A 10,073-nucleotide genomic window follows, 5' to 3' on the forward strand; every position below is an offset into this window, starting at 1 on the left:
AGCTGGGACTACAGACGCCCGCCACAACGCCCAGCCATTTTTTGGTTGCAGCCATCGTTGTTTGTTGGGCCCGGGCTGGGGATTCGAACCGGCCACCTTAGGTGTATGTGGCTGGCGCCTTAGCCGCTTGAGCCACAGGCGCTGAGCCGGACCACGAGTTTTTAACTTTTCTTCAGTATCCTTAGAATTCTCCCACCAAGTTTCAATCTAATTCAGAGAATGCAGTTATAGCATCAAAGTTCTCCCCTCAAAACCTGCTGTGAAAATAGTTGGTGTCATCATAGAGCTATGCAGTGTGGAAAAAACCCCGGGGTGTTCCTCCGTAAGGGACAGTCTTACCGCGGGATCACATGTGCTCTCACCACTCACCTACACGGGTGTGTGGATGGCGTGGCTGTCAGCATTTCACCGGTATTAGTATGAGTTTACCCAGGCAAATGTGAGTAAGACCCGTCCTTCAAACGCTTGACACACGGAGAAGTGAAGAAAAACGTATCTTGTGTTGTGAGAACAATGGCAGGAAAGATTGTGGAGTGAGTGCAGCTGTTAACAAAAGTTGTGTTGCGTATACAAATTCTGCTTTTTAGTAGATGGCCTTTCAGAAGGGTTACACGTGGAATATACAAAATGTATGGCATATTGAGTTCTTTCAGTTTTATGAGTTATCTATAATGAGGTGGGTAATGATTCTTATTACTTTCTTATACCCCATGGTTAGTTGACCACTAAAGGAGAAGTTAAACTACAAATATTTCATATGAGATGATAAATCACTCTTGTTTTTTTTTAATTGACAGAGGAACTCTGTTGTTTGAAATCGCTCTTTTTTTTTTCTTTTGAGACAGAGTCTCACTGCATCTCCCTTGGTAGAGTGCTGTGGCATCACAGCTCACAGCAACCTCAAACTCTTGGGCTTAAGCAATTCTCTTGCCTCAGTCTCCCAAGTAGCTGGGAGTACAGGTGCCCACCACACACCCAGCTATTTGTTGCTGTTGTTGCAGTTGCCATTGTTGATTTTAGCTGGCCCGGCCTGGGTTCGAACCCGCCAGCTTTGGTGTATGTGGCTGGTGCCCTACCCACTGAGCTACAGGCACCTCCCTGTTGTTTGAAATCTTTTAAAGGTGATGTGGTCCCTCCTTTGTGTGTCCTGCTGAATTTTCAAAATTGAAGGAGTTTCATTAAGCAATACAGGCTGTTTTCTTACCATGCTTACAAAGGCTGTTAGAATGTCAGTGATGACATTGAAACTTAGTGTGAACTGAATACGCAAAGCCAAGTAAGTTTGACTCTAGAACTTTTGCGTCAGTATCTTTCAGAGCCTGGCACCAAGTACCTGGGGATTTTTGGAGCTGACCTTATTGAACATCGCTTATGTTACGCGTTTTAACAGTGTTTTCATACTGAAATAAAAGTTTGAACTGGTCAAGGAAACCACTCAACTCCCTCTGAATTGCACATTTCCTAATAAAAAATCATAGTCAACTTTAAAATAAAAATTTCCCATTGCTCTGCCTTCAGGTCTCTGGACTTGTTTAATTGGATGGATTCGAGAGTCTGAAGTGAAAGGTTAGATACCATTTGCAATTAATTATCTGTGAATCAGGATTTTCTGTCTGTTATGAAGGCAAAATAAAAGAGAAATGAGAAGCTTCCTTTGTGATGCAAGTTGTGTTTGCAGGAATAGTTTCATTTATAATAAGTACCATAATTAACGTAATTCTTTTTTGAATATTGGGATTGTATATAAGGTTTCCTCTGACAAAGGCTGATTCCACTGCTAAAATTCTTTTTTCTTTTTTTAATTAAATCATAGCTGTGTACATTAATGCAGTCATGGGGTACAGTGTGGTGTTCTCATATACAATTCGAAATATTTTCATCAAACTGGTTAACATAGCCTTCATGTATGTCATTTTCTTAATTGTGTTAAGACTTTTTTTTTTTTTTTTTGGCAGTTTTTGGCCAGGGCTGGGTATGAACCTGCCACCTCTGGCATATGGGGCCAGCGCCCTACTCCTTTGAGTCACAGACACTGCCCGTGTTAAGACATTTATATTCTACTTTTAGAAAGAATCACTTGTACCCTTGTAAGATAAACCATAGAGGTGATCCCACCAATCGCCCTCCCTCCACGCAGCCTTAAAGAAAGATGGAGACTTTACCTCTTTCATGTTTATATGGATGGAGCTGGAAAATGTTCTTCTTAGCAAAGTATCTCAAGAATGGAAGAAAAAGTATGCAATGTACTCAGTCCTATTATGAAACTAATTATAGCCTAAAATGCTTTAAAATCCCTTGCCCTTGCTATTTCTAGCTGACGGCGAAGCCCCTGCATATAGCCTGCTGTGGTTGAGTTGGAAACTTGTCCTTGAGCTCTTCTCTCACCTGACTCCTTCGAGGATCCTCTGATGTGACAGTCCTGGTGTTCGGGTCCTGCCACAGTTCACAAATGTTCCAAGCCAGGGTGGGAGGGTCAGCCTGGTGGTGGTATAGTATCCTCTCACTCTCTTCTCCCAGAGAAAACCACGTGTTATTCCCTTTTTACACAGATGGGAAAACCAAGCCAAGAAAGGGCACATGACTGGCCCATCTGTTGACCTTGACTAGCACAGCACTCTTTTCATCATGCCACGTTACACTTGTATATCTCCGTGGATGTGCCTAGGAGGAGAGTTCTGACTTGTAGAACTCTGCACAATTGATGGTCAGTTGGAGAGTTTCCAGAAAGTTTAAGTAAAGGAAAGAAATAACACTTGCGGCACGTTTTTTAGTAGAAGCTTAATGCCAGCAGAAGACTTGTTTACTTCTGGTGCTATGCTTGTGTGGCTGGGTGTTTATCTCACTTTCTATGAAGGAACGCAGTAGATATGTTCTTTTAAAAACGCTGGACTCAAGACCTGGGATCACCCTTCTACTCCTCCTCATGCTGTTTGCTTTGGCAGCCAGCCAGCTGCCTGCCTCTATGTGTCAAAAACAAGATCTCTCCACCAAGGACGTGATAGAGCTATCTGCAAGCCATTTTAAGACACATATTCAGACTTAATGATGGCACTTGAATTAGTTTTCCTAGCGACTGTGCACCAGAACTTAACACAGGCCACCTTCTAAAACTTAAATGTATTGCTCACCTAGGTGATTCTCTCAAGGCTCCACCTGTTCTTAAAGTTTTTACAATTCTAACCTGTTTAATTTTTGCCTCTTACAGCATAAACTGCTGGAAAATAGTGAAGGGGACATCCTCTAGAGCAGTGGTTCTCAACCTTCCTAATGCCGTGACCCTTTAATACAGTTCCTCACGTTGTGGTGACCCCAACCATAAAATTATTTTCCCTGCTACTTCATAGCTATAATTTTGCTACTGTGATGAATCGTAATGTAAATACCTGATATGCAGGATGTATTTAGGTGACCACAGGTTGAGAACTGCTGAGAGAGAGTGAGAGTGATGGCTAAGGCAGAAAAAGATAAACAGTATGGTTGGCACATTTAAAAAAGCTTATTAAATTGATTCTTTAGCCCTGATTGCCCTTCTTGTTTCAGAAGGTCAGTACTAATCATTTAGCACAATAGGACACTGGGCATATTGTAATTATGATGTGACCTTTGAGAAGCATCATACTTGAGTCTGGTGGACTCTGTTTAAGAAGAAGGGGAGAGTTTAGGAATATTCAGAAAATTAAATAAAAAGTTGTGAAGCTCAAAGTGTTGATTATACTGAAAGTGTGTTAATGAGGACGGTTTTTCCCTACAGATACTGGCAGCAGGAAATCTCATGCCATGCTGATTGGTGGCAGTGGTTTTTAGTTTAAAGAATTTTTTTTTTCTGTTGAGATCTGTAGCTCTCTCATAGACCAAGGTGGGCCTCGAGGCCAAGAGTTTGAGACCAGCTTGGGCAACAGAGGGGGATCCTGTCTCTAAAAATGTGGAAGAAAAAAAGTTTGGTGATACCAATCTGTAGTCCCAGCTACTTGGGAGGCTGAGGCAGATGGATCACTTGAGCCCCCGGAGTTTGAGGTTGGTGTGGGATATGATCTGCCCCTGTCCTCTAGCCAGGGTGACAAAGTGAGAGTTCGTATCTAAACAAACAGGGATGGGGAGATAGTTAAATAAATATCTGTAAAACCACAGAGTGGAGTATTATAAAACTGTTGAAAAGATGAGGTCTACTTAACATTTATTGTTAAGGGATGATGGCAAAGAAGTTATGTGTGAAAGTTATAGATCATTTGTATGGTGTGATCCTGTTTTTAATATGTCTGTATAAAATGAATACGTGTTATAGAATGTTTTATATATTTTGGGAGGAAGAACATATATCAAATGTAAATAGTGATCATCTATTTAGGATTATGTGAAGATACTTATTTTCTATTTCTTAAATCTCTGTATTATTTGAACTGTTCATAAATATAAAACCAGAATTATTTGGTATTAACTTAGAATTTTTTTTTATTAGAGATATTGTCTTGTTATGTTGTTCAGGCTGGACTTGAACTCCTGGGATCAAGTGGTCTTTGTGCCTCAGCCTCTTGGTAGCTGGCCCAATCAGCATGGGCCCCCCTTTTTAAGGTGTTGTAGTTCTTTGACTCACGGGAACTTCCCTGATTTCCTTTTTTATAAGGGGGCTGGCTCTTCCACCTTTGAAAAGTTGGATACTGCAACATCCTTTTCTCTTCCCGAACAATATCAAGCAAAATAATGAAAATAAAGCATTAACGATTTTTTTTTAAAAAATGGAATTGCACCTATTCTTTATGAAAATTATGTGGCAAGCATCACTGGGCATCTACTGTGTGTCAGGGTTTGGGATACAAGGATGAATAAGACATGGATCCCATTCTTCAGAGTTCAAAGTGAAGTCCGGAGAGTGGTTAGAGTGGTAGGTGACGGTGGGACTGGGTGATAGGTGTTAACCAGAGGGCAGCACAGTGCACACAGTGAGAGTGGTGCCATGCTGGTAGTTCACTTCTTCAATAACAGGATGTGCCTTTTCTGACACTCTTCTTGGCACTGGGACAGTAGTCAACAAGGCAGGTAAAGTCCAGTTTTATGGAACTTCCATAAACAAGAGAGACATAGACAGGCCATGAAGAGTATGATCATTGTGATGACAAAAAATAAAGATCATGACAGCTGTAGGGGGCAGGGGTTGTTGTGACCCAAGTTAGGGAGCAGTAGCCCTCAGGGAGAGGGAGTGATGGTGTGGAGAGGAGAGGGCAGATGCTAGTGTCAGGGAAGGGTGTCGGGGAGCTGGAAACCACCTTCCAGGCTATGGGTTCAGCTGGTGCAGAGGCCCAGAGGTGTAGGCTATTTGGGAATCCCTAGTCTTTGTATAGATGGAAAGCAAGTCTGGAGGGGCGTTACTAGGGCTCACTGTGAATGCCACCTTTTGGAGTCTGGATTGGATTTGCTGGTGACTGGCTGGCCTGCTGGACTTTAAATTGTGAAGAGACATGAGGGGATCAGTAGTTTAGAAAGTTCCCTCTGACTTTGAGACAGAATTGAAAGAGGAAGGGGCCACTACAATGGCATGGGAGAGATGGTCAGGCCCGGGCAGAGAGAGTGAAGAAATAAACAGAATGAAGAAATAAACAGAATGTAGAGGACCAGGTGGTTATAAGCAAGGGAAATCCTGAGTAGGATAGGAGTAAGAGATTGAAGTAGTGATGAGATAATTCATATCTGTTCATTTGATTATAGGTTTATCTGATGCCACTTTAAGATTTCCTCTCAAAAGTCACGAGTGACCTCCTAAGGCTAAACCTTGGGCTTTTCTTAGCTCAACTTCTCTCTGTTGTTTGGAATTTTTCATGCCTTGACCCTCCCCAGGAACTGCAAAGACCCTTTTCCCAGGGGTCCTTGGCTGGCACCCTGAAAGCTGGACCAGGCAAGTCCTTCCTTAATTTCTTTTGATGTCCCTATTCGTCCTTTTTTGACTCTTCCACCACATCTGGGAGATACGTGAGATGCGCATTGCAGCTTCCACCTCCTTTCTTGTCCCCTAAAGGTTAGTAAACAGGCCCTTTACCCTCAGGGTTTTACTGAGAATCAATACAAGGAAACTCTTAGGAAGCAAAGGTAACAAAGTAACAGAGGTAAAGTGGTGAAGACAGCAAGAGTAACAAGTTAAAGGAGGAAGCAAGTGCAGGGTCCTGCAGGAGGTTCTTCTGCTCTTACAAAGTCACCCCCTGCTCCCTGGCCTCTGGTTAGGCGGTATCAGGCTCAACAGTCTCATCTGTTACTCCCCAGGGTTGAATGTGCCAGACCTGCCTGTCTCCTCCATTCCCCTTCTCCGTGTCCTCCTCACCTCTTTCTCCATGAAAGCTGTCCAGTGCTAGGCATAAAGGTGTAATTAAAGCACTCAGGGCTAGGCCTGGAGTGTCCACTTCTGGGCCACCTGAGTAATTTGCATGTTATGAGGGGCACATATTCCCAAGCTTTACCAGGTATATAGGGGTAGTCTTTTTTTTCAATTTCAGGTTAATGTGAGGGTACGTACAATTAGGTTACATTATTTGTGTTTGTAAGGTAAAGTCCAAGTTGTAGTTGAGTCCCTCACCCAGAAAGTATGCCATGTACCCATATACCCAGACACGGATAGATGGGAACTTGCCACACCCCCATCATAGGGCAGTCTTAAAGTATTTCTTTGTGGAATCACTCTGGTCCTCCTTAGAAACCCCCCCCCCCATCCTCCAATGGATCCATCTGATAATCTGAGCTCCTTATTGGAAGAAATCACCCAGGATATTTTTAGTCCTCAGGATATAAAAATAAAGTGTCAAGGGACTCTTTGCTTTCCTCTTCCCACTCTGCCTGTTTGCCTCTGGAACCTGCCAATGCTGCCTCTTCCTGTGAGACCCACTCACTTGTCTGTGCCTGGGCATCTTCATTGATACCCGGATGGGATGACTGCCATCCCAGACCAACTACTTATTTGCCCTGGGCCGGGTTGGAACCTGCCAGCTCTGGGGTATGTGGCTAGCACCCTAGCCACTGAGCTACAGGGACCAAGCTGGCATTCTGTATTTTTGTTTGCCAAATCTGACAAATAAAATGAGAAGAGAGGAGGACAAGGATAATCCTAAATCATCTTATTAAAAACAACAACAACAAACCAACTAGGAGAAGGAATCACTTCCTAGGTGACTTCCTAGCTCACCTTAGCCATCCTCCATCCAAAATTGAGACTGTCCTTTACCTCCTTTCCACGTCTCACAATGAGGTCATAGGCTGGTGACTTAGGACGGGTTTTCTTTCTGTCCTTTGCTGATTCTTTGTCAGCTTCCAGCTGCAAATTGGAAGGAGTAATCTGAACTCTAGGGAAAACTCCTGCTAATTCTGTCTTCCCTGCCCTCATTTTCTGTTGCATTGGAGCCATAAGACAAGCAGAATCACTGTGCCCCAATCCAGTCTATTATCTCTTAGAAAAGGCAGGTGTTACAAGGGGGTGCAGTGGAGAGTATGGCTAGATAAATAGGATTTTCCCATATTCCTGGGAAACTACAGTGCTTTCTGCTGTTGTCTCTTCTGCCTCCATTGAGGGCCCTTAAGAGGTAACCAGTTATATTTTCCTCCTGAGCTCCTCCTAGGTTCTTGAGGGTTTTTTTGAGACTGAGTCTCAGTCGGTCACCCTGGATACAGTGCAGTGGCATTGTACCTCACAGCAACCTCAAACTCTCAAACTCCTGAGCTAAAGCAATCCTCTTGCCTCAGCCTGCCCAGTAGCTGGGACTACACGTGCCTGCCATGATGTCCAGCCAGATTTAGAGATTGAGTCTCACTCTTGCTCAGGTTGTTCTTCAACTTGTGTGCTCAAACAATCTGCCCACGTCGGCCTCCCAGATTATAGGTGCGAGCCGTTGCACCTGGCCCTTGAGGTCTTATTTTTAGCAGTGCTCTGGCCACTTGTAAGTCAGAGGTCAGCAACCTTTTCTCGTAAAGGCCAGACATTACAGGCCACCTGGTCTCTGCCATAACCACTAAACCCCGCTGTTGTAGCATGACAACACGCAAACCAGTGGATGTGGCTGTATTCCAGTGAACTTCTATTTATGGATACTGAAATGTGACTTCCATGTAGTTTATTATTTTTCAACTGCTAAAGAATGTAAAAAGTGTTTCTTCATTTGTGGGGCACACAAAACCTTGTGAGCCATGGTTTGCCAGCCCTCTTCTAAGTCATCAGCAGAGAAAACCTGACTCTCAGCTTCCCTCTTAGGGGCTAAATGGCTTCTTGCCCTAAGGCAGCAGTTCTTAATCTGTGGGCCTTAATCCACAGGAACTGTTATAAAGAGCCACAGCATTAGGAAGGTTGAGAGCCACTGCCCTAAGGCCACATCTTATGCTGCTACCAGGTGACTGACTGGGCCAGGACCCGAAGCAGTGGGTTTGGCCTTTTTGCTGCCAGCAGTGCAGGTACATGCCGCACAGAGGTGGTTCCCATGTGGGTCTGTAGATCTGCAGAGTCTGAGCTGTTAACGGTCAAGTCTGGCCATAAATTCAGTGTTATAATGAATGTAGTTCATAATGGTCATATGCTCTAATACCCAGGGTAATTTGGGGCTAATAAATAAGTAACCAGCAGATTTGAATGTGGGGCAATTGTATGCCTCTGGTGTAATGCTGCTTTCGACATATAGCTGTGTGCGTGCTTGGTGTTGTGTGGTTTCTAGGTAGGAAGATTGATTAGCCTTGAGTTTCTGTCACCGGATGGAGTGTGGCTGCACCTGAAACACGGGTTGGGAGGCAGGGCCCTTCATTCTCGAGTGTGACCGATGGAGGCTCTGTGTTTTATGGATAGAAGATGTGCTTTGTGAGGTGGGCAATGGAATTACATGGCCACAGAAATCACTCCTGGTCTGAGAATCAAGTTTGCATGTGTGCCCTGTAGCTTTCATTCTTGCCGAATGCTGGGAGACTGGTGGTTATTAGGTTATGTCAAAGCAGCGTTTGCCTTAATACATGGTCCTCTTGCAGTAACTCGATAATGGAAGGAGTGTGGAGGGGGAGAGAGGAAGGGAAGGTGGTGACCTGCTTATTTCTGAACTTGGGAAGCATCTGAAAGTCAAGAAAGCTTTGTGTGGTGTTAGCAGTGAGCTGTTGGGGTTCTGCACTCTACCCCTCCTCCCCAGGGGTAGAGGAGGGGTAGAGTGCAGAACCCCAGCAGGCTTGTGCAGGTCCACAGCAGGCTTGAATCCCCTAGCCTGGGGCCTCCTGGAAGACAGTGTGGCTTCCAGGTCAGAGACCAGCACCTGGCCCCAGACTGCCTGGCTCCTGGCCCTCTGTTTTCCACCTCTTTGCCTTTGGGCAAATTACTTAACCTTGCTATTTACTGAGTTGTACAATGGGGGTATTAATAGACATACCTTCCTCGTAGGGCTGTTGTTAAGAGTAAAACAAGTTAAGGTGTGTGAAGTGCTTAGCACCATGGCTGGCCCCTGGTGAGGAGCATGTGACTCTTCATTGTAGTGGTGGTGGTAGAGGGAGAGGTGGCTTTCTTGTCCCCCGACCTCATGCTGTGAGGGTAAGTACAGTTCTGGTAGTAATAACCTGGTAACTGTGTTCCCTGTTCCCTCAGCTCACGAGAGAGAGCCGTGAACAACTGTGGGGAAGCGTTCTGGGTGTTCTTTGTGAGGACTGCTTCATGGAGGATGCTGGGCCCTCCTATGGCCCCAGGTTCTCATGCTAGACTAGTCACTTGCTGGTGATGGGACCTTCTGCAGGTTCCTAACCTTGCTGGGCTTGAAATAAGAGATAATCAGGTGTCTTAAGACATCCATAATCCCGTCTTGAGGGCAAGACAGAAGGGAACCTCAGTGAAAGTGCTTTGTAAGCTGAAGAGTTCCTCCTGCTAACATCATTTCCCTCTTTATGTTCGGCTCTTGCTTGCCCTCCTCCAGCTCCTGTGGGGCAGGGGCTTTGATATCATGTTCATTTTGATTGCCCCCCCTGCCCTTTTTGGTGAAATTATTGACATAATTCAAGTTGGAAGTTGTGTAAGAATATGGTAACATTTTGATTTTGTGTAAGGGTGTTATTTCTAAATCCAGTTCCTCCCTTCCCCTCCCCTC

The 10,073-nt window shown here is 44.5% G+C and overlaps 1 protein-coding gene across 3 annotated transcripts in view; it reads left to right on the forward strand.

Moving 5' to 3' along the window:
- Positions 1 to 10,073, forward strand: part of TEAD1 (TEA domain transcription factor 1) — a 258,137-nt gene that overhangs the window by 32,505 nt on the left and 215,559 nt on the right. For 2 of the 3 annotated variants that reach the window (XM_023516547.1, XM_023516572.1), the window contains exon 2: positions 3,851 to 3,856. The exons of the other annotated variant lie outside the window; for it this stretch is intronic. The gene's annotated coding sequence lies outside the window, so the exon portion shown is untranslated. The remainder of the gene's footprint in view (positions 1 to 3,850; positions 3,857 to 10,073) is intronic. 3 annotated transcript variants of the gene reach the window in all.

Source organism: Otolemur garnettii, unplaced genomic scaffold (genome assembly GCF_000181295.1).
Source record: "Otolemur garnettii isolate 467f Iridium unplaced genomic scaffold, OtoGar3 scaffold00001, whole genome shotgun sequence".
In the NCBI taxonomy this organism is placed as follows: domain Eukaryota; kingdom Metazoa; phylum Chordata; class Mammalia; order Primates; family Galagidae; genus Otolemur; species Otolemur garnettii.